This window comes from Canis aureus, chromosome 14, assembly GCF_053574225.1.
Source record: "Canis aureus isolate CA01 chromosome 14, VMU_Caureus_v.1.0, whole genome shotgun sequence".
NCBI lineage: Eukaryota > Metazoa > Chordata > Mammalia > Carnivora > Canidae > Canis > Canis aureus.
In genome coordinates, this window is record NC_135624.1 from 48,101,610 (window position 1) to 48,128,738 (window position 27,129).

General features: G+C 46.4%; 2 long non-coding RNA genes and 1 pseudogene across 2 annotated transcripts; 1 reads left to right on the forward strand and 2 right to left on the reverse strand.

Annotated features, from left to right (window-relative positions):
* Nucleotides 1–2,270: 2,270 nt before the first annotated feature.
* Nucleotides 2,271–20,210, forward strand: LOC144282938 (uncharacterized). The gene is made up of 4 exons (XR_013351344.1): nt 2,271–2,399; nt 17,950–18,086; nt 19,120–19,336; nt 19,738–20,210. It is a non-coding gene; the product is annotated as an uncharacterized LOC144282938 (long non-coding RNA).
* LOC144282937 (uncharacterized) lies at nt 3,189–5,338 on the reverse strand. Its single transcript, XR_013351343.1, has 4 exons — nt 5,228–5,338; nt 4,882–5,119; nt 3,530–3,838; nt 3,189–3,396 (listed from the first exon to the last, which is right to left on the reverse strand). It is a non-coding gene; the product is annotated as an uncharacterized LOC144282937 (long non-coding RNA).
* A 2,738-nt stretch (nt 20,211–22,948) lies between the features above and the next one.
* On the reverse strand, nt 22,949–26,405 carry LOC144283021 (large ribosomal subunit protein eL22 pseudogene; annotated as a pseudogene).
* Nucleotides 26,406–27,129: the final 724 nt, after the last annotated feature.

Genomic DNA, 27,129 nt, shown 5'->3' on the forward strand with positions numbered 1-27,129 from the left:
TTAAAAGCCTGTTTGCCCTGGTTCAATGTAATGCTCTTGAGTTATGGAAAAGATGACATCTGTTTTGTTCATTGTTGTAAACCTAGCATCTGAGGTAGAGGAGGGGCTCAAAAATAACTATGGAATGAATGAAGGGATGAATGAATGAGCCCGGATTCAAAGGTTGTCTGTCAAGATATTGCTGTTTTGGAGGATCTGTGTTCCCCAGTGGATACCCCAGACCACATTACTCTTTGCTATTTATCAGTTTCTCTTGACCCCCTTTTCCTTTCCAAATGAAAGGGGATCTCATTCTATCATTAGTTTTACATTGTGTTACCAGAAGTCAGAAATAACCCTCTGCCGGGGCCCCTGGGTGGCTCAGTGGTTGAGCCTCTGCCTTCAGCTCAGGTCGTGACCCTGGGGTCCCAGGATCGAGTCCCCGCATCAGGCTTTCCACAGGGAGCCTGCTTCTCCCTCTTCCTGTGTCTCTGCCTCTCTCTGTGTGTCTCTCATGAATAAATAAATACAATCTTAAAAAAAAAAAAGAAATAACCCTCTGCCACTTTGAAAGAAGAGCTTTCTAATTGGTTTTGTTAAAAAAAAAAAAAAAAAAAAAAAAAAAAGCATCCTCCCCAGTACACCAAAGTCTAACTTCCAACGAATACCCCAGGGGCATCTGTCCTTTAACACCCTGCTACAGTGAAGTCCATGTCCCAACCCTCATTTCCACTTTCCATCAGAATGTTCAGTTAATTGCCTCAATTAACTAGGAATTACCTGCATATAATGTGCAGGGATTATATGAATTTCTCACTTAGTATTTGTTGGACAAATCTGGTGTGCCAACAGATTGTTCTAGATGCTTTCGGAGATACAAGAGAAAAGACGTGGATCCTTCCCACAGAGAATGTATCATTTCCCAAAGAATTAGAACACAATAAAATATTCTTGGCCCTAGAAGAATAGAACACTGAACAGAGTCTTTTTTCAGGCTTTGCTTCAGCACCCTACAGGGCTTCGGGATCATGACCACAAAGCGGATTATTGTTGGCTAATGCTATGAAAAATGTGGTGTTTTAGAAAGTGCCAAAATGTTCACAGCAGGCTCCAGCTCAGCCCTGCACTGGCCTTAGGCAAGATCCAGATTCGTTAGCAGGGCCTGTGTGATTCAGCTCCTGAGTCCTGAGTCTCCAACAGGGCTAGCTCTGCCCCCCACCCCGCACCCTGCACCCCCTGCACCCACGGCCCCATGGAGTGGCCCACCTTTTTCCTTCTCAGGCCTTTGCCTGTGCTTCAGCCTTCCCCTGCTCCCCACCCCTCTCTCCCTTGTTCTTAAAGACTGAGCCTGGGGGCGGGGAGTCACCCCCTCCTGGCAACCCTACCGGACTCCGGTTTACTTCCTCACTTTCTACGCCCTCCTTGCGCTCTGCAGTGGGTACTTACTATGCATAGGTGTGTGTACATGTGTGTGCCATGTGTGTAGATGCACGAAAACTCAATACTCATAATGAACGTGTATGAAGCACTGGATGCCTGGCACTGTGCTGGTCCCTCTCCCTCTTGCAAGCCCACCCCCACTGCAGCCCTGTGACAGAGGTGCTAGGAGCTTAGTCACATAGCCAGGAACTGAGAGGACCAGCATTTGAACCCAGCTCTTGAGCCGTGTGCTTCAGGGCAAGGCCACCTTGCTGTCCCTCAGCTGTCCCCGCACTGTGTTGCAACTACTGATGTCATTCGCTGTCGCCCCTTGACCGTGGGCTGTTTGAGGGCTGGCACTGATTTTTTTTTTCCAAGATTTTATTTATTCATGAGACACAGAGAGAGAGACAGAGAGAGACAGAGAGAGGCAGAGACACAGGCAGATGGAGTAGCAGGCTCCATGCAGGGAGCCCGATGTGGGACTCGATCCCGGGTCTCCAGGATCATGCCCTGGGCAGAAGGCAGTGCTAAACTGCTGAGCCACCCAGGGATCCCCGATTTTGTTCAGCAACCAGGCCATTGTACCCACTCGGGAACAGATAAGTGAATTTAATGGGGCGCAGACTGAAACATGACTAATACCTGCTCCTTTGTATCAAGGCCCCCCAACCCCTTGATTTCTTTTATCTCCTTTTTGCCTTCTTTCCTTCCTTCCTTCACAACACGGTCGTGGGGCCTTTAGTTAAATTAGCAACCAAGTCTCTACCAGGAGAGAATAAAATTTAGTTCCGTATGTAGGGGGCTGAGATTCCTGCAGCGCCTTTTAAACATCCTGACAAGTAGCTACTATCATTCCCCGTTTACAGGTGAGAAAAATGAGGCCCAGAAGAGGTCACAGCACGGCCTGGCTCCGACTCAGGCTCTTGGCCCCTGCGATTTGCTCACCAAGAGCCTCGCTGGGCGGAGGAGACACATGCACTGATCCCAGAACAAGAGAGGTACAGAGAGAAGTGGGGACCGGGAGAGAGGGAGGGGGAGCCAGACCAGCAGGGCTGGGGGTGGCGGCAGAAAGCAGGGTGCGGGGTTGGCCAGAGAGCAGGCGCTCCCTGGCAGGGGCCTGGGGGGGAGTAGGGGAGGAGGGACTAAATACTCTGGATCACTCTGGATCACACCCCAGGGAGTCGGGGCCCACTCAGACCTTCCCCGCTCGGTACAGGGGTTCTGGGGGCTTCCAGGGGGCGGGGGGCAGTGGGGGGAGCATCTCTGATGACTTCCGAGGGACCAGAGCAGCCCTGGGCCTCCTGGCACCGTCTCTCTTGTCCCAGCTCCTACTTGCCATCTGCCTCCTTCTGCGAGAGGCCCTGGGAATCACGCGATCTTGTGAGTCACTCGTGTCCTCTCTGAGGAATCAATACCATCAAGTCGCACAGAAGCAGAGCAGTGGGGGATCCCTGGGCGGCCCAGCGGTTCAGCGCCTGCCTTCAGCCCAGGGTGTGGTCCTGGAGCCCCGGGATCGAGTCCCACCCACGTCGGGCTCCCTGCATGGAGCCTGCTTCTCCCTCTGCCCCTGTCTCTCTCTCTCTCTGTGTGTCTCTATGAATAAATAAATAAAATAAAATCTTAAAAAAAAAAGAAAAATACCCACAGCAGGGTGTAAATCTGAGCCCAGCCGATCTCCTCGCAGGGCACAGTTCCATTCTGGGAGAGAGGCGCCGTAATCAAAATCTAGTTGGCAGAAGGTTGGGTAGGACTTACTTAAAAAAAAAAAGAAAAGAAAACACTTTATTTTTCAGAGCAGGTCTAGATTCATAGCACAGTTGAGTGGCAGGGACAGTCCCACGCCCCCCCTTGCCCCGTCGCCCGAGCGGCCCCCCATCACCAACACGCCCCGTCGGGAGGGTGCACCCCTTAGACTGCTGTCCCTGCGGGCCGCGTCCCCGTCGCCCGGGCTCACAGCTGTGCATCACAGCTCGCCGTGGTGTCCGCTCCCCGGGTCTGGAAAAAGAGCGAATGACACGCATCCACCATTGGGTGGATGGTATGACACAGAGTGGCTTCGCTGCCCCTAAACCCCTCGGGGGACTGAGTGAGCATCCCTCCCTCTCCCTGACTCCTGGCGACCCCTGACCTTTCTTCGGTTTCCAGAATGCCCGTAGTTGAAGTCGTTCAGCGTCCAGCCTTTCCAGGTTGGCTTCTTTCACTTCATAAGACGCATTTGTCTCGTCTCTGCCTTTGCAAGACTTGATAGCTCATTTCTTTCTTAGCACCGAATAATATTCCCTTGTCTGGTTGTGCCACAGCTTATGCATCCATTGGCGGACCGGAGGGCATCTGGGCCGTTTCCAAGGTTTGGCAAAGATGAACAAAGCTTCTAGAAACATCTCTGGGCAGGTTTTCGTGTAGGCGTGAGTTCTCAGCTGCTGGGGCCGAGTGCCGGCTAGGTCATGGGGTAAGGAGAGTACGTGTTGTTTAAGCTTTGTCCAGACTGTCTCCGAAGTGACTGTACCGTTCTGCATCCTGGCCAGCGAGGAATGACACTTCCTCTGGCTTTTACACCTTGCCAGCACCTGGTGTTGTCAGCAAGGATTTACTTTTGAGAGGGAGTTTCTAGAATGCTTTCATCACCCTGGTCAGCTCTGCCCACCTGATTCACTTCCCTCCGCGTTAGGGAAAGAAGCCTCCGTGTCCCAGGAGTCTGCCTCTGAAGAGTTGCTGTGGCAACCAGGTGAGGCCCGGCTTCCCCGGTCCTGGCCCTCCCAGGGCTCCCCACTGCAAGGCCACCTGACCCCCCCCAGATGCCTGTACCTTGCCGTGGCCAGCTGGCACTTGGCTCTGCAGACCTGGAGACAGCAAAACGGAGTCTCTCATGTCGAGCAGGAGCCTGTGCCACGTGAGGACACACGCAGTTAGGGTACTGCAGCTGGGAGACACCCGGGGCCAATGTCACCTGGACCTCCCACCCCCCTAGAACTGAGAAGGAGCAGAACCAGAGGAGGTCTGCAGCGGCCCAAGACTAGTTCAATCCCTTTATTTATTTTTTTGCTTAAAGATTTTATTTCTTCATTTGAGAGAGAGAGAGAGAGAGAGAGAGCAAGCACAGGCAGGGGCAGCAGCGAAGGGGGAGGGAGAAGCAGGCCCCCCGCGGAGCAGGGAACCCAGGACCCCCTGATCATGCCCTGAGCTGAAGGCCTACACTTGATCGACTGAGGCCCCCAGGAGCCCCCGCTAAATCTCTTTTTAAAAAAGGGGCGGATTTTGGCAGCAGACTGTCAGACCCGGCAGGCCGGGGCCCTCTATGCGTGACCACCTGAGGAGGCCCCGGCAGGGATCTCTGAGCAGACCCAAGACCCTTCGGGCCTTGAACAGCCACAGCAGGAGGTGCCGAGTGCTGACCCGGAGCAGAGCGAGGCCTTGTCCCCAGCGAGCGCCCGCACTGGCTCCCCGGCTGGGCCCTTAGCCCCGCATGCACCCTGCTGTCACCTTGTGTCCCGCTCTGTGTGCTGTGTAAGACGCTCAGGTTAAGCACGTGGCCAGACGCCCTTGAGTGTGGAACCCTGAACCGATGGAGAGCGGTGACTTGACTTCCTGATTGGATAAAGCCACATGGGGAAGGACACAGCTCGGTGTGCACCTGCACGGCGGGCTCGAGGCAGGTCTCACTGGGCCAGCTGCAGGGTCTAGGGCTCCAGGGGTGGACCGGAGCCCGCTTGCCTGGGTCCTGACAAAAGGAGACACATAGACTATTTGGCGGGTGGTTGAAGGCTGGAAGTATCTTGAAATGCATCCAGTCTATTTTAACAATACCGTAGACACAGTTTTTGTTTACCTGCCTTGAAGAAATGTTTTTCAGGGCTATTTCCTGAGCCTTTAAAGGGCATTCAAATGAGTTGTCTTGGAACAAAGATTCCAAAGACTTTCGTGACTGCAAGTTAGCAACAAGTTGGATTTATGACTCATCAGTCACACATTGTTGGTTGCCTAAGCAACTAAGCCTAGCTACTTTACACTTTGACTCTGGAAAGATTGGAGTCTCCAATCAGAACTTGTATCACCAAACCCACCTAATGTAATAAAGCTTGGTAGGCGAAAACCCCAAATCCTAGTGTGCATATTGGCATCCATTGCACAAAGTTGCCCTGTGCCTGTAATGCCTAGTCCTTGCTCAGAATGAAAATTGTTGAGCCTTGTCCTTTTCCTTTTTCCTTTTTTTTTTTTTTTTAAAGATTGTATTTATTTATTTGAGAGAAAGAGTGCAAGCATGGGGAGGCAGAGGGAGAGGGAGAAGCAGACACCTTGCTGAGCAGGGAGCCCAACATGGGGCTTGATCCCAGGACCCCAGGATTATGACTTGAGCTGAAGGCAGATGCTTAACCAACTGAACCACCCAGGCATCCTTGTTCTTTTTTCTACTCTCAATTATCTGTGTTCATTCATCCAGGTATCACTCAAATGAATTAAATCCAGAAGGAACCCAAAGATGTTTCTTTGGTCATTTGTTTCTGCTCATTCCCCTCTTGAGTTTTCAGAGACTTGTTTCTAGTCTGTTATAACAGTCTGCAGATTAAAAAAAAAAAAAATATATATATATATGTTTTTTGCCCCTCTAAGTATCAGAAGAGTATCTAAAACACAGATAATAAATGGAAAAAGTAAGAACAAGCTAAACACTGTGACAAAACCTTCAGGCAAATCTCAAAGGTGAAGAAACATTCCATGCGTCCACGGTCCTGGACTCTCAGCAAATCATCACCACGAAGACAGAGGCTGTTACAGAGGAAGAGAAATTGAAGGGACCCAATTTTATTTTATGTTATTTATTTATTTTTAAGGGACCCAATTTTAGATTAGAGCCTAGTGCCAACAGTTTTGAGCAGCAACAAAATCTATTTTGGGAACAATTATGGAAATTGGAATATGGCTTGGGTCATAAATGGTATTAAAATTCATTAGGCTGATTAATATCGTGGCATGTTAGGCGTAAGTATTTATTTTGGTTACGTAGGATGTCCTCATTTTTTTTGAGTTGCAAATTGAAGTATTTAGGGGTGAAATGTCATGATATCTGTGATTTAAAGTAAAATACTTTAAGGATCTATTTTTTTCAAGTAAAATAGTTCAGCATAAAAAATAATATGAGTGTGGGCACCTGATGGCATAGCCAGTTAAGCATCGAACTCTCGGTTTCAGCTCACATTGCGGTCTCAGGGTCATGAGATCGAGCCCAGTGCTGGACTCCTCGCTCAGCACAGAGTCTGCTTAGGTTTCTCTCTCCCTCTGCCCCTCCCCTGCCCCTCTCTTTCCAAAAAATAATAATATGAGTGTAAAAGAATAAAATCTGAAGGAACTGCGCCGATCTGCAAGATCTCACATTAGATCTTTATTACTTGACCCAATTAACTTGAAAGTCTGCTTCGTTGAAATACTTGGGTAAGGAGACAGGACATGTGTACCTGCGTGCACGTGTACCAGTAACTGTTAGCCCATCAAAAACAGTTTCTCGACCTGGGCGGGAAAGTGCAAGGAATCTGGAGCTATTTAGCAACCGTGTGATCTTGGCCAAGGTACTTCATTGCTCTGTGCCTCAGTTTCCCCAATTGTAATATAGGCATAATATTAGTAGACCTACTTCATAGAGTAAATTGCAAGGTTAAATGAGTCAGACATTAAAACAGTTCCTGGCACAAAGTAATCGCTAAGTGTTAGCTATTATTATTATTGTTACTGTTTTTGTTATTGAGGAGCATGACCCTAGAAGATGCTGGGTTGGCATCAACTTCTATAATCAGTGCAGCTTCTAGAGTTTTCGGGTATGTTGTTAGCAGCCATGGGAGCTCCATATTCCTGGGGACCCGTCTTTTGAGGTCTTCCTTACATCACACTGAGGAATATCCCAACAAATGTTTTAGGGCTGGTGGACAGTGATGAGGCCTAAAAGCATTTTCTCTTCTCTTTCTAGGCAATGAGCAGTACTTTTTAGAATTCAGGATTGCCAGGGCAGTGGACTATTTCTCTCTGTTCCAGATACCTGATTGCGACAATTTCCATCAATTCCAATAAAAAAGGACATCACAGAACATGTCCACAATACAGTGACCCGAATCTGCTGGGAGAGCCTGTACTTCATCAGTTAAGGCTTTAACTCCCTTAGCAACCAAACTGCCCTGGTGCTGCAGCGTATAACAATCCCTGTAATGGCCTGACCTACACGGGGAGCCGAAGCACGCGCTCAGAAGCCCACGGTCCCCAAACCTCAGAGCCATATGCACATCCATCCCACCATTCATGGCTCAAGCTGCTGCTTGTTATGTTACACAGGCAAGTAGTTTCTGATCAGGAATCTTAATTATTATTTTTTTATTTTTAAGATTTATTTACTTATTTGAAAGAAAGAGAGAGAGAGAGAGAGAGAGAGAGAGAGAGAGAGAATGCAAGTCCAGGGGATGAGGCAGAGGGAGAAGGAGAGAGAGAATCTCAAGCAGACCCCACACTAAGTGCAGAGCTCCAGGCAGGGCTCGACCTCACGCCCCTGAGATCATGACCTGAGCCAAAATCAAGAGTTGGATCTTAATCAGCTGAGCCACCCAGGTGCCCCATAGATAGTCTCTGTACCTACATAAACTTTCTTTGTTTTCTTAAAGATTTTATTTATTTATTCATGAGAGACATACAGAGAGAGAGAGAAAGAGGCAGAGGGAGAAGCAGGCTCCATGCAGGGAGACCATTGTGGGGCTCGATCCCTGGACCCCAGGATCACGCCCTGGGCCGAAGACAGACGCTCAACTGCTGAGCCACCCAGGCATCCCCCTACCTAAACTTTCTATCATTTAAAATGCAGCACTAGCTTTTCATATTAAGCATTGGGATAAACAAATAAATTGGATGCCTTCAGCAGCAATTATGGATCTACACAGGAAAAAAAATCATTGCTATCATTATACTATATATATTTATAATGTTGAATATATTCTTTACTTCTGTTTTCGAACATGATGATTTATGATCTCTATTGGGCCCTACTTTATGGCCTTAATACATACATACATATTGCATTATAGGAAGCAAAAGGATTTTGAACTAAGATGTCCCTCTCCTTCAGGATTCTGAAGATAGCATTCATTTCTTTTACTATTCATTGAGAATGAGCTCATGTGATTCATAGTAATGCAGGATCCTTTTTAAAACAATGCCTAGGAGGGTTTGAGCTGTGCATAAATAATTTAAAACAGACGTCATTAGAATATTGAGTTTATATTCACATAAAAATCTATCTAGTTCTCTTGAATTTTATGAAAGTAGAAGGCTAAGTCTCCCTGAAGCTAACTAGAGCACCACGGATTTAGATAGATGAAAAATTTCGATGGAGGGTATCAAATCACGAAAGACACAGTGAGAGTTGATGAGGCCCTCATTTTCCATCATTTAGAGAAATCGCTTCTGTCTGTTTCTTAGAACATTTTGTGCCCCCACTGCATAGTCTTGGCTGTGAAATAGGCATGTGTATTATATTATATTTTTGTTTCTCATTCTTGCTGGTTTTTTTTTTTCTTTTTTTCTTTTTTCTCTCTCTCTCTTTCTTGACACCAGGGACAATTTGATGACAAGCTGAAAAACAGGTCCCTGGGTAGATAAAGGCTGTGGATTGAGGGACAAAAAAGGACAGGGGTTTCACTTCTGGCTCTGGGTGACCGGCTTACATTTCTGTGGTATGACAAGCCTATTTCACCTCTCTGGGCCTCAGTTTCATGATCTGTAAAAAGGAGAGCAGTAGGCTGGATTAACTTTGAAGTTTCACTTTGGGGCTGTGAAATTCTAGGATTTCCATCTAGGTTTAGCTGTGATAACTATGAGGCAACACGGTAGCTGTAGGAGGTTGTTGCATATTCGTAACACCGAGTTCACAGGGCAGAAATGTAACTGAAGTTCCTTTGAGAGCCGTCCAGGGGCCGCAGGACACTACTGTTGACATTATAAAGTCATCCTCACTCTTCATGCTTCCTTCCACTAGGAGGGGGTTTGTGTCCCTCCTGTGACGCTCCTCACATCTCTGCACTATCACCCACTCTTTCCTTGCAGTGACTTGTGTAGCTAGTGGGTTTGATATAGGAAAGATGTTGGGGTTGGAGACTGAAGGCCAAGAAAGAATTTTTTTTTAAGATTTTATTTATTTATTCATGAGAGACACACACAGAGAGAGAGAGAGAGAGAGAGAGAGAGAAAGAGGTAGAGACACAGGCAGAGGGAGAAGCAGGCTCCATGCAGGGAGCCCGACGTGGGACTCGATCCCGGGTCTCCAGGGTCAGGCTCTGGGCTGAAGGCGGCGCTAAACCGCTGAGCCACCCGGGCTGCCCCCAAGAAAGAATTCTTGAATGCAAAAAGAATCTTTGGTGCAAAAAAGGTGGTTTTATTTGAGCACAGGGACAGGACCCGAGGGCAGAAAAAGCTGCCCTGGCATCATGTGACGAGTGGCCCATGATATACTTGCAAGTTGGGAAGGGGTTAGGGATGGTGTAGGTCTCTAAGGAATTTTGGAAGCAAGGTTTCCAGGGCCTGGAGGGGGCTAGCTATGGTTGGGAAAAGGCCGTTTACCACTGTCTACCAAAATCTGAGTCATGAGACCTTTCAGATGTGTATCGGTGGGTCATGTGCTTGGGGGATGATCGCCACCTGGACCTGGGGGCTAGAGATAAAAGAAGTTACCAAAGGAAATTTTTTTTTCAAAGGAAATTTTTAAAAAGATTTTTATGTATTTATTTATTTGACACAGAGAGGGAGAGAGAGAGTGAGAGAGAGAGAGAGAGAGAGAGAGAGAGAAAGCACACCAGCAGTGGGGGGTGGCAGGCAGAGGGAGAAGCAGACTGAGCAGGGAGCCCGATGCAGGGCTCCGTCCCAGGACCCCGGGATCATGACCTGAGCTGAAGGCAGATGCTTAACCCACTGAGCCCCCCGGGTGCTCCTCCAAAGAAATTTTTATGTGTTAAGTAGACTTACAGGATCCCAAGGGTCGGGCTAAGATTGCCTTTTGCTCTTAGCAGAGTATTAATACGGAGGCAGCAGAGATCCTAGAGGAAGGTCACTCTGCCTGTTTCAAGGACTTGTCAGTGGGCTGTAAATAGTAAGGAAATTTCATTTTTCTTTTGTCTTTGTTTCCCACATCACGTTTCAAAGGAGCTTCTGGATAGAGTTAGCCATCCCTTCCCTTTGGAGTCCTCTTGGAAGCTGGTGGACCCACAGAGAGTGTGCATCCTGCCCTGTTCCTTTGTGTTCTAGGATTAAAGGGCCAAGGCCCTGCTTGGCGAGGTCTGTAGTCATCCATGGGTGAGTTTGTCTAGTTCTGGGGTTTAGTATTAGGAAAACATTTCACTCTTTTTTTTAAACTAAAAAATAATTAAAACATTTATTTATTTATTTGAGAAAGACTGCAAGTGCATGCAAGTGTGGGGTTGGGGGGCAGAGGGAGAGAAGCTCAAGCAGACTTCCTGCTGAGCGGAGCCTGGTGCTGGGCTCGATCGCATGACCCCAAGTTCACGACCTCGGCTGAAATCAAGAGTTGGATGCTTAACCAACTGAGCCACCCAGACACCCTAGGATGACATTTCACCCTTAAATCCACACATTCTGCACTGTCAGCTTTCTTAGCAGTAAACATGATATTTTGGTTTCCTTGGATCTTTTTTTTTTTTTTTTTTTGTCTATTTCTCAAGTAGTTCAGAAATTCAATGAGGTGCTATTTTGGGTGCCCTCTGCAGTCACAACAAGCACTACTAGATTGAGATAACAAGTGATGTTGGCCATGAACCTTCATGAACTTTCCCCCTAGATTCATGTAGGTCTTCTCCCAGCCTCCATGGTCTCTGGTAAGGCCTTGACAATGTCACTGCAAATTCTGGCAAGTCAGAGACTATGATCTTACTTAGCAATTACACAGCTGTGTGGCACGTTCGGTTCTTAAACGGAAGCCAAATATTGAAACAATCACCATGTGCCTTAAATATATTGCATCCAACTTACAACAGAGCAGAATCAAGACGGGAAGGAAGAGGTTCTTATTTACATGACGTTGGGTGAAACTCACGTTACCAATCTACCCTTATTATAATTTGTTTGCCCCTTAAATCCGGAAAGAAGGGCTTGAAGTCACAGGAGCAATATAATTTACTAACTATTTCAGGGTCTGGTATGGTACCTGGACTTGGGTAGGTCCTGGGGGGATCCAGCTGTGGACCGAGAGGCACAAAAATCAATATTCTCCAAGAGCTTGTGTTGTAGTGGGGGGAGGTATGCAATAATCAAAATAGTTAGGTAACTAAAGTAAATAATGTAAAAAAATAAATCAGTATAATACTGCAGTGTGGTGGCCCAGTGTTTAGAATCAAACAGCCTGGAGTCAAGGGCCCATCATTTGCAAGCTGTATGACCTTCGGGAGACAAGGGGGCTGGCCTTCTGTACCCTTAGATCAGTGACTCGTTGGCAGTGGGCTGCCAGGTGAGGCGGCTTCTTGGTCCCCTCCGGCTGCCCTAGCAAAACCACAGACTGGGGAGCTAATACACAACAGAAATTTGTCACGGTGCTGGAAGCTGGGAGTGCAATATCAGGGTATGAGGGGGGTCGGGTGAGGGCCCTCTTCTGGGATGCAGACTTCTCATTGTTTTTGTTTTTAAGATTTTATGTATTTATTTGTTGGTGAGAGATGTGGGAGAGGGAGAAGCAGGCCTCCCGCTGAGCAAGGGGCCTGATGTAGGGGCTCGATCCCAAGACCCTGGGATGCTGACCTGAGCTGAAGGCAGATGCTTAACCCACAGAGCCACCCAGGCGCCCCTCTCACTGTATCTTCACATGGTGAAAGGGGCTAGGGAACTCTGCAGGATCGCTTTGAAAGCACTTAATCCCATTCCTGATGCCTCCACCCTCATGGTCTAATTTCCCTCCCAAAGGCTCCACTGACAAACACCATCACATTAGGAATTAGGATTAGGATTTCAACATATGCACTTGAGGGGCATATAAACATTCAGACCATAGCAGGTGGCTCCCATTGGCCAAGGGCAGTTCCCAGGACGAGGAGCAGCCCTGAGTTGCTCGAAGCAGCTGGAAGGGGATGCATTAGCCTGGGGAAGGGCGTCCTATAGGGACACAGAAGTGTCCGCTATAGGAGGGTAATAGGAGATGAAACCACTTTTTCTAGGGGACCTGTAGGCCTTTCACATCATAGTCCCAAATGACTGGAACCTGAATGCAGTAAGAGTCCGTGGGTCTCCACTCGAGGAACAGAATGCAGGCACCGTGAGGGCTGCGGTCTTTTCACTTCTATTCTTCTGCTTCTAAAAGCCTGTGTAGGGAGGACAGCGTGGTGCCTCTACAGATTCTTGGCTTCTGACTTCTGAAACGGCCAGAAGATCATCCTGTGTCTCCCTGGTTCTCCCTGGCTGTGGGCCCAGGACAAGCCCAGGCTAAGGAGGGAAGGAGCGGTTCCTCAGCAGGCAGAGGCTCTCGTTTGCAGGCGCCCCTTCTCCAAGTGGGGTGAGGAGTACAGACACCACCACTCCACGTCGCTTTGGAAATGATCCTTTCCTTTTTCAGACTAGCTAGGGAGAGTCAGCCTGAGACCCCTCCCTACGTCACGGGCTTTTCTGGGAGGAATAGAAGCTTGTGGCCATATGTGAACCATTACTGTGGGACCTCGTTTCCAGGCCGCCCCAGAGAACTTCACCAGAGGTGAGCTATCTCAGTCCTACACTCTTAGAGGGAATCCCAATGCTGCTAACCTCTCATAGGAGGAGAGGCGAGTTGAAGACACCCCAGACCCAAGAAAATCTCCCTGGAATCCTCTTTGGAGAAAAAGTGAATCAGATGGGTAAATTCTGTGTTGGGGGGGTCTCCTAGGAGGATTCCTACAGACTAGTTATGGGCTTGCTAAGCAATTACTGTCTTACAGAGTCTCAATGGAAGATTCAAGACTACCCGGTCCCCGGCTAAGATCACATCCAGAGAATCATGCTGAAGATCTCTTCCTGAGATCTTTTTTTAAAGATTTTATTTATTTATGCATGAGAAGCACAGAGAGAGAGGCAGAGGAAGAAGCAGGCTTCACCGGGAGCCTGAGGCGAGACTGGATCCCAGGACCCCGGGGTCATGACCTGAGCCAAAGGCAGATGCTCAACCACTGAGCCACCCAGCCGCCCCTCTCTCTAAGATCTTGACCCTCCTGTGCAATAACGGATAAAGAAGTAAATGGGCTTCTAGAGTCCTTTCTGTATGCTAAGCACTATTCTAAGCACTTCAGACATGGGAACCGATTTATTCCTAGTAACATCCATCCTAAATAAGCATCATCATTATGCCTCATTTTACAGGTAAGGAGCCCGAGGCACTGAAAAGTTAGGTGGCTCACCCTAAGGTTGCCCAGCTTGTAAGTGGTGGGGCCACTTTGGAGCCTCTGCAGGTGGCTCCGGGATCTGTGCTCTGCGGCTCATCACCGTCCTGCCCTCCAAGCTATTCCGTCCACCTGCCGGCTGGAATTCTGTTCACCCAGCTTCTCCCAAATCCAGCGCTTGGGTGAAGTGGAGACAGGGTCTGACCTAGACTCCGGCTGTTCCAGGCAGGCTAATACTTTGATGCTTCTCCAAAGTCTTCTCCTTTTTCTTCTCTTTCTTTGAAGGCAACCTGAATTTAATTTTAAAATTTATTTATTTTTGTGAATATGTGAAACACTAAACATGGCTCAAAAATCCAAACATCATACAAACGTATACGTGGGGACCTCTGGTTCCTGTCCCTGTCCTCTCGTCCGTGGCATTCTTGCCCCTCCATCCCAGGAGAAGTCTGCATCCCAGAAGGGGGCCCTCAGCCAACCACGCTCATAACCACTTCTGCTCATTTCTCGTGTCTTTTCAATGCTTCAAACGTCTGAGCAAATCTAAGTGTGTGTAATTATTTTCCTCTTTGCCTTATAGGGAAGTCGGGGTACTGTAAACATCACTTTGAACCTTTCTCTTTTTCCTTTTCTTCTTCATTTGTTTCTCTTCTACTTATCCCAGAGATATTTCTACATTAGCACAGATTTTTCTTTTTCTTTTTCTAAAACATCTTATTTATTTATTTGAGAGGGAGAGAGAGAGCACAGGCAGGGAAGAGGAGAAGAGGGAGAGGGAGAAGCAGGCTCCCCGCTGAGCAGGGGGCCTGATGTGGGGCTCGATCCCAGGACCCCGAGATCATGACCTGAGCCAAAGTCAGATGCTAAACCCACTGAGCTACCTGCGTGTCCCTAGCATGGAAAACTTTCTTATTCATTTTTCCTGGCTTCATAGAATTCTGTCCCTTGGAGGTGCCACATTTTATTTAACCAGGCCTCCTCCGTAGGTCTAGTTTTTGCTTTATGCTCCGATGAATGCATCAGTAGCAGAATTTTGCACATCTGTAGGTACGTGCAGGTTCACACAGTTGGCAAGGGGTGAGGGCGAACGTCTCAGCGGTGGGATTGCTAGCCCCAAGAGGAAGAGCAGTTACAATTTTAACAGCTATTGTAGGTTTTTCCCCAAACCTAAATTCTATACATGGTTCCAGGTTTATTTCCAGGGAAGCTGAACCCCGCAGGAGGCAAAGGCAGCAGAGAAGTGCCGTAAGGAGGCCCCTTGCAGCCTCACCTCCAGGGTTCAGGTCCAGCTCCAAACTGGAATATTCCATACATAAAGCAAGAGCCCTGCAGGCAGGTGGGCTCACATCCTCAGGAGGCAGCATATCTATCATGGGTGGAACTGGAGCTAGAGCCTTGGGAGTGGAACTGGAGCTACCCCAAGCAGCTTTTCAAACTTGCTTCCACCTACATAGTGTTGGTCCCTGAGAGGAGCTGTTGGTGGCTTCGTGCAATGTCGACCTAGCTAGACTGGAACTGCCCTTAAGATCCCCGGGTACAGGAGTCCCTTGGAGTCCTCCAAGAGACACTGGAGAGGCAGAGATGAAGCAGCAGCCACTGTGAAGTGAGCAGGGGCAGTTAGGCACAGCCGCAGAGGGCCCAGTGGGTTCTCTTTGGTTCATGCTTTTCCTCCTCTGAATCCAGCCCTTCTCCCCGACTGCTGGCCCTACTGCCCAGCGGCGATTCCAGACCCTCCAGGAGATGCTTTGCTGTGAGCTCACAAGGGTGGAAGCCACAAGGAGCTGACGGCCTTCAGAAGCTGCTACAGTGGCCTCCTCTGTGGCTCCTCTCCAGCCGTTGGTTTCACCCAACGGCAACAAGCTCTGACTGGCCCACCTGCACCAGGGCTGGCTAGGGCCCTTCTCTGCTACTTTTGGAGACGTTCCTTCCTCAGCTCCTCCCCAAACTGGGTAAGATCTAATCTATCCCATGAACCCTCTTAGTGCTCCTGCTTCCCTGATTGCACTCCAGCGGTAGGAGCGAAATAGAATCATCTTCATCTTATTACATTTCCAGGGACATTTTATCATCCTTTATGTACTGTCACACCAGACACCTTGAATACAATCAACATATATCAATACAATCCATGTGGCGTTGACTACAATGTCCTTGAATGCCTTGGTGGAGCAGGCACAAGAGAACTCTTCTCAGGAGAACCTTCATCAGTCAATCTAAAGACCCTTGTCCATGAGACAAACAGTAACTGGGGACCAGAGACACAGAGGAAAGACAAACTGTCCCCCCTCGTATCTTGCAAAGACTCAAAAATCTCCAATCTCCGGGGCTAGACAGGTCACCTCCAGGCTGCTTCCCCTTGCTTTGGCTTGAGTGTTTCCACCTCATCGTACAGCACCAAGCTGAAGGGAGGCCAGCAGGACTGAATTCAGTCACAAAATTGCTAAATTTACTCATTCATAATCTTGTGGTGCCTTGAGAAGCATGTTGGCCTGAGGTACAGAGGATCTGGTTTCTGGTCCTAATGGCCAAGAGCCATCTGTGGTATTAGGGGAAAGTCATCCAGCCTCTCTGGGCTTCAGGTTTGTTTTTTTTTTTTTTTTTAATTTGTTTTATGATGGCAATACTAATTGAAGAGATTATAGATCTTTGCCACATACCTGAATTCATCGCTCTTGTAGAAGCCTTTGCAGAAGCCTGCATTTTGGTTGTTTATACAGTGTTCCTCCCTTCTCTGCGGTTTTTGCTCTTGTGGTTTCCGTTACCCATGGTCAACCGCAGACAGGAAGCGGATGGATGATCCTCCTTGTGACGCATTGTCAGGTCAATAGTGGCCAAACCGTATGTCCCCACTCCTGCATCACTTACCTCACTCCGTCTCATCACAAACGCATTTTATCATCTCACGCCAAGAGGGAGGGTGAGGGCACCATACAGCAGGATGTTTTGAGAAAGAGAATGAACACGTTCACGTAACCATGATGATATATTGTTACAGCTGTTCTATGTTGTTGTTAATCTCTGATTGTGCCCCATTTGTAAGTTAAGCTTTATTGTTTGTATGTCTAGGAAAAATCCACAGTGACCATGGAGGTCAGTCATACCCGTGGGTTCAGGCGTCCAATGGGGTCTTGGGGGCCTATCCCCACTGATATGGGGAGATTGTATCAGAGTTCTATGGAGTGTGGCATGTGTGTCCCAGAAGTGCTAGGGATTGACATGGGCAACCTCACTTGATCCAAATGTCGGATGGTCTCTTGTCCTGGTTGCATCATATGGAACCACTCTGAGGAGACACGGAGTTCCAGAACACAGAGAGGGTTGAAGGTGGTCTCCTCACTCTTGCATTTGCTTTTGGACCAGTATGATGTGTTACAGGTCAGGCATGCCCAGCTCTATTAGCATAGCCATTTTTGGATAATAGTCACAGGTTTCAATTAAATTAACTCTCATAAAATGGACAAATGACTGAAAAGATTTCCTGCAAGGAAACCATGGATGGAAGTGAAAACAGTAGCACGTGTGCAAGCAAACAACGAAGATGACAAAACAGACGCTTTTACTTCCCTAAAACAAGCTCTTGGCTCTCCGCATTAAAAGGTAGAAAAAATAAATAAATAAATAAAAGGTAGAAATAACATGGGCCAAATTAGATCTGACCAAAAAAGCCGGGTAAAAATACTCAAAATTATCAAGAAGTTTACAATTAGGCTCATATCTACCATCATTAATGAGTAGCCTTTCCTTTTTTAAAATTTTAGGTATTTTTAAAAGATTTTATTTATTTCTTTGAGAGAGAGAAAGAACGCAGGAGCAGGGGGGAGAGGCAGAGGGAGAGGGAGAAGCAGACTCCCCGCTGAGCAGGGAGCCCAACACAGGGCTTAACCCCAGGGATCATGACCTGAGCGGACGGCGGATGCTCAACCGACTGAGCCACCCAGGGGCCCCAGTGGGGTACCTTTCCTTCAGGGCATATTGTATCCCAAAAGATTAACCAGTGTTTGATGATGCCATTATGATTAGCAAGGCATTTAAAAGTGTTACTGATTTCACTTTTATGTTATCTTTTTATTTTCTTTGTGTGTGTGTATGTATTGTAATGCTCGTAACACTTTGATAAGTGCACATATTGGAGGAATTTACTAAAGACTTCTTTTTTTTTTTTTTTTTTTTACTAAAGACTTCTTACCGATTAGAGGGGCAAGACCAAAAAGCCGGTGACCACTGCTTGGGGCTGAGACTGATGTGTCCGCATGTCCATCTGACTTATGAAGAAGAGATGTGGGTGGTGGTCCAGCTTGGACTCTGCATTTCAAGGTTGTTAGAGATTTATCGTTCTGCTTTTTATGACTTTTAACATAATTACAGAAATCAAGAAAAGGATTGTATTTGGAAATTCAGTGTTTTCATTTCAATGGTCAGACCCCCCTCTCCCTACTTTGAGGAAAAACAAGACTAAGTTTAATTATCTTTCAATGAACCATTTTCTCTCTGACTTTCATCTGGTTCAACATCTAAGTAGATCCACGTTGCTAACTTGTTAGTTTTTTTTTTTTTTAAGATTTTATTTATTTATTCCTGAGAGACACAGAGAGAGGCAGAGACACAGGCAGAGGGAGAAGCAGGCTCCATGCGGAGAGCCCGATGTGGGACTTCATCCCAGGACCCCGGGATCGTGCCCTGAGCCAAAGGCAGACACTCAACCACTGAGCCACCCAGGTGTCCCAATTTGTTAGTTTTTTGGAACAAAGGGAATCTGTGAAGATTTTTTCAGATTCAGAAAAGACTTTCTGTTAGGATCTGGAATATGTGCAATATTTGTTTTTAGGTCTACTTTACAGTTCCAAAGTTACTTTTGTTCAGGAACAACAACAACAAAAAAGCTCCTTGGTTTCCTCATAGATTGATGATTTATGGGTGTACTATTTTAAAGTGTACTTTCTGCAGAAAATAGCCATATTTAATACTTTTAAGTTATTTTTAAATTTTGCAAAATATAAACAGAGACAGAAAAGAAACAGGGTGTAAATGTGGACTCAATTGTGCACCAGGAACAGATAAGCCCCTAAATCTTAGCGACTCTATGCCGTAAACATTTATTTTTCACTCATACTACATGCCTAGCGCTGCTTGGCAGGTGGGGCTCTGCTCACTGTAATCTCTCAAGGACTGAGGTAGACAGAATAATGGTCCCTGAAGGTATCCATATCCTAATCCCCAGAGCCTGTGACAATGGTACCTTGTGTGGCAAAAGGCTCTTTGCTGATGTGATCAAGTTAGGGCTCTTGAGATGGGGAGACTGTCTTGGGTTAACCTGGTGGGCCCGATGTAATCACAAGTGTCCTCGTAGGAGGGAAGCAAGCATGTCAAAGCCAATAGCAGGAGATGTGACCATGGAAGGAAGAGGCTGGAGGGACAACCACAAGCCAAGGGGTGAGGAGGGCAGCCTCTAGACACTACAAAAGGCAGGGAAGTGGATTTTCCCCTGAAGCCTCTAGAAGGACCCAGCTGTCAACACCCTGACTTTAGCCCAGTGAGATGGATTTTGGACTCTGACCTCCAAAACTGTAAGATAATCAATTTGTGTTGTTTTAAGGTGCTGAGCGTGTGGTAATTTTGTTATGGAAGCAATAGAAGACTAATCCAGGGACCAGGGTTCCATCTTGACAGATTTCGTTCATGCTCCCTAAGACAGGAAATAAAAAATCGGTGAATTGTGTGTCTGCTCTTGAAGCTTCCACCAGAAGCTTCTGCTTGCATTTCTTTGGCCAGCACGAGCCACATGGTCACACTGGGGTCCAGAGGAGGGGCAGCGTGCGGGGCCGCCACAGGGCCTCAGAGCATCCTGAACAGTGGTCAGAGAAGAGCTGATCTGGAAAGAATAGGAGAGCAATAGCGTGACTCATTACAGGAAAACTCAGGTGACTTAGTGGACACAATCAAAAGTTTTTTGTTTGTTTGTTTTTAGAGAGAAGGAGGGGCAGAGAGAGAAGAAGAGAGAATCTTGAGCAGGCTCCACGCCTAGGAGCTGGTGATTGAGGCAGTGGCTACCAAGGCTTCATCTGAATCCCAAGGACAGGAGGATCCCTCCTCTCCTGGGCTCCGCGGAGCTAGAAGACAGAGCCCACCACTGATGACCAGAGTTGGTGAACTCAGACTGTTCTAGACTAGTTACAGTCCACAGGTCTCCGAGCTACTTTCTGGCTGGCTTTGGCCCATGGGAGGAACTGGGAGGAAATCGGTTGGTGGGAGGAGCCAGGGTATTTCTCCTCCTCTTCTCCTTGGGTGGAGACAGGCACTGGATTTCTTCTTGTCACCTGCTTCTGCAGCATCCGTTTTCAACTTCCTCGTTTGCCAGATGACCTCCTGGCTCTAGTAACTCCACCTCCTTCTTTTGTCCCTCCAGCCTGGGGATGGGAATAAATGTTGTGCATTTGCCAATCTTGCCAGTTACTTCATTACTTTCTGGCTTTTTCAAGCCTCTTACATCATCAGTAGAGCCAATTCCCTACATTAAAATTCCAATTGAAAATAGAAAAATAAAATAAAATAAAATAAAATAAAATAAAATAAAAAGTTCCATTTGATTTCTGGATTCCTGGTTGGACCTTGGCTGAAACCCCAAGTAGCCCAGAATTTGGCAGGCACCCTGCCCATAAAGGCAACTCTGGGCAAAGCAGTGTCCTCATGGTTCTAAGTAGTACATGGGAGAAGATGCTACTTCTTGAGAACAACACGCATCAGCAGGTTCAAGACCAGAGTGGATAGAGATGCAGGATGGCCAGATAAAATGTAGGTGTGTCTCATGTAATCTGTAGACTGTATAATTCTTTGTTGTTGGGGCTGTCTTGCATATTGTATGGTGTTTAGCAGCATTTGGACCCTGTTTATGCCAAAAGATTATTCATTGCTTATGTGAAATTCATAGTAAATTGGGTATCCTGCATTTTTATTTGCTAAATTGGCAAACTTTAAAAAAAGATTTTATTTATTTATTCATGAGAGACACATAGAGGCAGAGACACAGGCAGAGGGAAAAACAGGTTCCCTGAGGAAAGCCCCATCCAGGACTCGATCCCAGGACCCCAGGAAAATGCCCTGAGGGGAAGATAGATGCTCAACCACTGAGCCACCCAGGCGTCCCTAAATCTGGCAAACTCAATAGAGAATAAGCTCATGTTGAGAGCTGGCTTCAATGCTGGACCGTGCAGGAATAAATATGGGGGCATGAGGGTCAGTTTTGGAAAAAAGTTGTGCGCTGGAATCATACCTCGATTGGAGTCTTTTTATAAGCTACAGTTATTGCGACTGAGGCAATTATGAAATACGGGTTAGTCCAATCAGGGGACTGTGGAATGAAAGCTCGGAAAAAGGCCTGTGCATATGTGTTTGCGTGGTCGAATGTATAAATGAATTACAGAAACTTACCTGAAATAATGGCCTACATCTAGCAGTTGCTAGAGCAACGTTCTCAATCATTTGGGGGTTTAAAGATAGAGAGATGGTGGGGGGGCACCTGTGTGGTGCAGTCACTTAAGCATCCGCCTCTTGATTTCAGCTCAGGTCATGATCTCGGGGTTGTGAGGTCAAGCCCTGTGTTGGGCTCTGAGCTGGGTGTGGAGCCTGCTTAAGATGGTCTCTCTCCCTCTCCTTCCGCCCTTCCCCTCTAAAATATATATATTTTATACTACTGGTTGGACCTTGGCTGAAACCCCGAGGAGCCCAGAATTTGGCAGGCACCATGCCCATAAAGGCAACTCTGGGCAAAGCAGTCCTCATGGTTGGGCACTGTTATAGAAGCAGTAGGTGCTCCTGGCAGCTGGTGGGTGGAGGCCAGCTAACCATCTTACAATGCCTGGGACAGCTCCCAAAGAATCATCTGGTCCAAGAGGTCAAAGAGTGCTGCTGTTGAGAAACCCTAGTGTAAATGCGTTTGGAAAGGAAGTAACCAGCACAACACATTCTGTAAAGGCCTCTACAAAATGTGCCATCCTAGAAGCGAAACCAGATAATACGGCTGGAATTCCATGGGATTGTATTCCAAACTGAAAGAGGTGCAGCTGGCATCACAGGGGCCCCTCACTTGTCATCCTGTATCTGGGATTTAGCCACCAATCCAGGCAGACGATAGATCATCACTGTAGGTGGCATCATGTGGCTTCGCTCTCAGGTATGATCTGTATCCCTAAATAGCTGGAATACAGTGCCATTGTTCCTTCAGGGTGATTTATTTCTTCTGCGTGACTCAAGAGACGGGTATATGTGTGGCAATATGGTTCATGTTCAAGGGCTTCACTGGGGACGGTTGTAAGCTAACCCAGGCCAAAGCGGTGCAAGAGACATGCCTGAAAACCAAAGGAATTCCAGTTCCTGGGAAAGGTAACCAAGTGCTTTAATCAAAGCTCTGTCAAGTCCAGGGGACAGAAAACCACCCCGGTTGGTCTAAAAGCAGTGGAGGATGCACTGGTCCATGTAACTGAGCTGGTTTTTGGGGTAGTTCATAGGAGTAGAGGAGAAGCTTACATGCACCTCCAGAACTTTCTCATTCCCTCACTCTGTGTCTCTTCTCCAATTTCATTTTGCAGACATGCTTTCTCCCCAGTGTCATGGTTGGGAAGAGGGCTACAGGCAGCTGAAATGTCACAGCCTCCCACCTTGGAACTTCATTTTCCTATTATCAGACTCAGGAAAAGTCTTTGGCTCCACTTGGGTCATTGCCCACTCCTGGATCACTCGTTGTGTCTAGGGAAATGGGATTATGATCGGCCAGGTGGGTGTTGTGGGCCCCCTCCTGACATCAGGAGTGAGGTGACACTTTCAAATTGTGGAAATGAGAATCACTTTCCTGGCACCACATTATGATGCTTTTTCTAGTGCTGACATTCTTGAATGTGACAGCTGGCCCCCGACTGCTGGCAGGAGCTGGACTCGTGACAGCTTTCATCCCTGGCTGAGCAGGGCTACCGTGGAGACACCGTCTCGAGCTGTTCGGCTAAGGAGCCAACCCTCTTCATGTGGGGAAACTGTCCTGCACTAATGACCCCTTCACATTAAAGAATCACAGAATCAGAGTCACATGGTAGGAACTCACTAATACATGGTGATGGGTCAATGGCACTTTCGGTTGGTTTGTTTTGGTTCCCAAGTTTTATTCAAGAATTGATGCAAAACATTCCAGGTCAATGAGTTTTAGTCCCATCTTCCTTCTCTTCTTCATCCTCATTTATCTAGAAGTAATGTGATCGGTAACTCTCCGTGCTATTAGTGACTATGTGCAACGGAGCCTGTCAATTATTCTTCTTCAAAGATTTTTTGGGGAGATACCTCAAATACCATGTAGAAAAAGTCATGTCAGAAGTTATGATAACTTTGCTCTTAACTCCTTTCAACGTATACAACCCCTTCACTGAGACTTCCAGCTTTTCCATTTACTTTGATTTCCCCCTTGCCCCCCAAAATTGTTCAAGATTGGTGGCATCTATGATTCCACCTTCTAGAGGGTGAATTTCAGAATGTGCTTCTTTTTTTTTTTGGCCCCCCACAAGTTTTTTCACGGGTGCCCATGTGGCAGTGGGGGCAGAAAAGGACTAATGGCATTTCAACTCCGCAGATGATGTGTGAGGGTTGTGGACAACACACACCCTCTCTGCAGGCTCCTGGTGGCTAGTGGCCTCCCACAGTCATTGAGAATGCAAGAGAAGAAGCACAGGCTGTGGGGTCCAGTAGACCAGTAGACTGAGTCCCATCGCACGTCCACCACTTACTGAGTGACCTGCTAGGCTTCTCTAAACCCCCACCTTCCTCACCTGTAAAATGGGTCAACAATCCCACTTCTCAAGGATTCTGAGATAATCTGTGAGATTGCCTGTGTATAGCACCCTCATACGGTAAATGCTCCGAAATGCTTCTTTCCCTCTCTTCTCCTCTGTAGATCTTGGCTTGCTTTTAGCAAAACCTACAGGTGCTGGATTTCTTTCAGTTCATCAATATATAGCTCCACTTGTAAGAGCAATTAGGAATGTTGAAAAGAACCCTCAATATATTTGAAAATATCTAAATAAATTATACTTTAAAGCAGAAGACATTAAAAAATAAATAAATAAATAAATAAATAAATAAATAAATTAATTAATTAATTAATTAAATAAAATAGAAGACATCCCACATGGTAATTTGGTAAGTACACTAAACTAATCACAATTCAATCTTTTTGTTCCTGGACAAAATGACTTTATATCTTAAAGGATACTAAAAATAAATATTGGAAAAATTCCATTCACTTCACCCCACCCTTCTAAGGCCCAAATGCTATCTTCACTCTGACGTTTCAAAACACCTATAAATTTCTCTTCTCCAGTGGATGAACTACCACTGGTAAATGGTTTACCAAATGCTAACTCATGGGGCTGTCTGTACACCATCCAAGTTACTAAGAATAAAGAATGTGGAGCCTTTCTAGAACAGTGCTATTTGAATAAATATTCTGGGGAAAGTACTTCGAGAACTGACTGTATTTCTAAAGATTTCTTAGTAATGATAATTTATCCCAGCCTGAGCAAGAATGGAGATTTGTACTTCAAAATAAATGGGTAATGTATCCTAGCAACCTGGAGTTTAAAACTTTTTATTACTCTTCCCCTGCACTTGGCACGTCTAAGGGGAGAAACCCAAACATCATTAAATTGAGAGTTTACGTGTAACGTGTGAGATATAAGAGATCTTAATTTTCTATTGCAGCTGAGAATATCTTTGTCTGGAGTGTTGGTTGGCATACACAAGATGAAATAGATACTTAAATTATGGCTCGACAAGTTTTGTTTACCCAAGGAAGGTCTTAATTCTTGTTTTTTTTTGTTGTTGTTGTTCTGTTTTGTGTTGCTGTTTCAATTAGCTTACTTGTAAAGCGAGTATGCTTTTATTTATTTATAATTTTTTAATGCAAGTATGTTGAATTTACGAAATGCAATTCTCCTTTTATTTATCACCCTACTTCAAACAAAGAAAGAAAATGTACAAAGAATGCCTACAATTAGCTGAATCATTTATTTACCAGCACAAAAGTCAATAAGGGAAATTCATTGATAGGGATCATCTGAGATTCTTTAGTGCCTTACTTTCTACAGGGGTTGTTTTTTTTTTTAGTTCCTAAGGAAAGATGTCCTTTCTTTCTGAACCAAAAACTGTCATGAAGATGAAATGAGATAACATATAGTCGATATTGACATAAAGAAAGTTTTCTGTGACTCTTGGTCTTGGGGTTGTGGATTCAAGCCCTATGTTGGGTATAGAGATTACTTAAAAAAAAAAAAAAAAAAAAAGAACCGCTGATCATAAGCAATTTCAGGGTTGATTTCTTTGCCTCCCATGTGTTGAATGAATTCCGTATCAATTATAAAGAGAAATTTGGAGCTAGTAAGGAACTAAGAGAGTATTTATTCTAATTTCATCTTTTAATTTTTATTTTTTAAAGATTTTATTTATTTATCCATGAGAGACACAGAGAGAGAGAGAGGCAGAGACACAGGCAGAGGGAGAAGCAGGCTCCATGCAGGGAGCCCGACATGGGACTCGACCCTGAGTCTCCAGCATCAGGCCCTGGGCTGAAGGCAGGCGCTCAACTGCTGAGCCACCCAGGCTGCCCTAATTTCATCTTTTATAGCTGAAACCGAATGCCAGAGAGGTGAAGTGACTCGCTAGGGACACCCAGTCAGTTGCTGTGCATGGGGTGGCTGTCCCTGGACCCACCCTGTCCCACACCAGGGCTGGCTTCAAGCATGAGGTCCTCCTTGGTTTTATGCAGTAGAATCATTTTCTTTGGGATCAGATTTTCCTCCTCTTGCTGCTTATACATAGGTGGCTCCATCCTGAATATGTCACCCTGATCCTGTACTTTGTATAAAAATAGCTTCCCCATTCTAATGGCTGGCTATTTCTCACTTTTATTACCTCATATAATTACCCCTTGCCCAGCCTTCTGAGTGGTTCATGTGATTCATGGCTGTTATTAGCAGCAAGCCTGAATGCACTTTGGAAAGAATATTATGAGCAAGGTCATTGATCAGGTGCTGTACAATCTCATTTGATTATTTTTAATGTCTCAGGAGCAAGAGAGATTTAGGTAGATATCTTTCGAAAGGATTGTTTCTTTTTTATAGCTTTGAGGCAAGTTGGCTTTTGGGGAGTATAAAGTTGTCCCATTTTTCAAACATAGGAACAGAATTTTTAAAGGCCCACCCACCTATTTAAGGATTGCACTATACGAGTTCGGGATGAAAACCCATCATGTATGATGTAGAATGATGTTTTTGAAGTTTAATCCCCAAACTGAATGAGTATTTCAAGACCAGGTGTAACTGATGTGGCTCTCCTTTTCCATTATCGGAATTGAACGATGCTGCTTGGAACTCAAATTCTTATTATCGGCAGCCAATCCCTTGCAGGCTGCCCCTGAGTGATTTCTGAGCCATTCCCAGGTTGTACTTCACGTGTCCTCTCACCTGGTCTTCTTGCTGTGACCTTGTCCATGGCTGACCCTCGCCGGGGTCTTTTCTGTTGGCTGAGGTGGTCTCCTACTGCTAACCGATGGTCGTTAGCAGTGACGGGGACACTGCTTGCACCTGTCTCTTCACTCCCCATGCCTCTGTTTTAAGGATAGTCTCCTGAAGCGATGATAATAATGAAAGGGATGTACAACGCAGCAGAGAAAGACCAGAAAGACTCAGTTTCTCTAATAATACTCTGGCCCCCCGCCTACTCCTGGGTCTCCCTTCCCTCGGCTGGAACCACCCACTACTGAAGGTCGTAAGTGCTTGTGCACTTACCGTCTCCCATCCCTAGAGAGAAAAAGGAGTTTCTTCCTCACCTCTGTCTTTGGCCTACTCGCTCAATTATTCTATTGCATGAATAAGAATTGAAAATGTTCATTTCTTACTGGGGAAACTGTACAGGAGAAGATGGTCTGGTCCTATGGCCTCAATAACGTAATTCTATCATGGCCCGAAGTTAGTACATTTCCCAAATCTGGGTTATTCAATCTTAAAAACTTACATATGACCAATCAAAAACTCAATCCAGGTTGAGTTGTTCCAAGCTCAATCCGGATACTCCCATCTCTTTTCATCAAGGGTTCAAAGTGGGTAGGGTTAGAGGTCTAGTCTTGCCTGAAGTTGTGACTTTGTGATGCAAAGAAGCATTTCTCAATGTAGCACTTTCCAGAGTATAGATATGAAGGTGCCTTCACTGTGAGAGCTGCCCTCTGGGGATTCCTCCCCTGCCTGGCTGATATTTGATTGTCCTGTCCTCCCCATCCCTCCTTGCACACTCCTCTCCAAAGCTGAAGGCCTAGATGGACAAGTGAGCC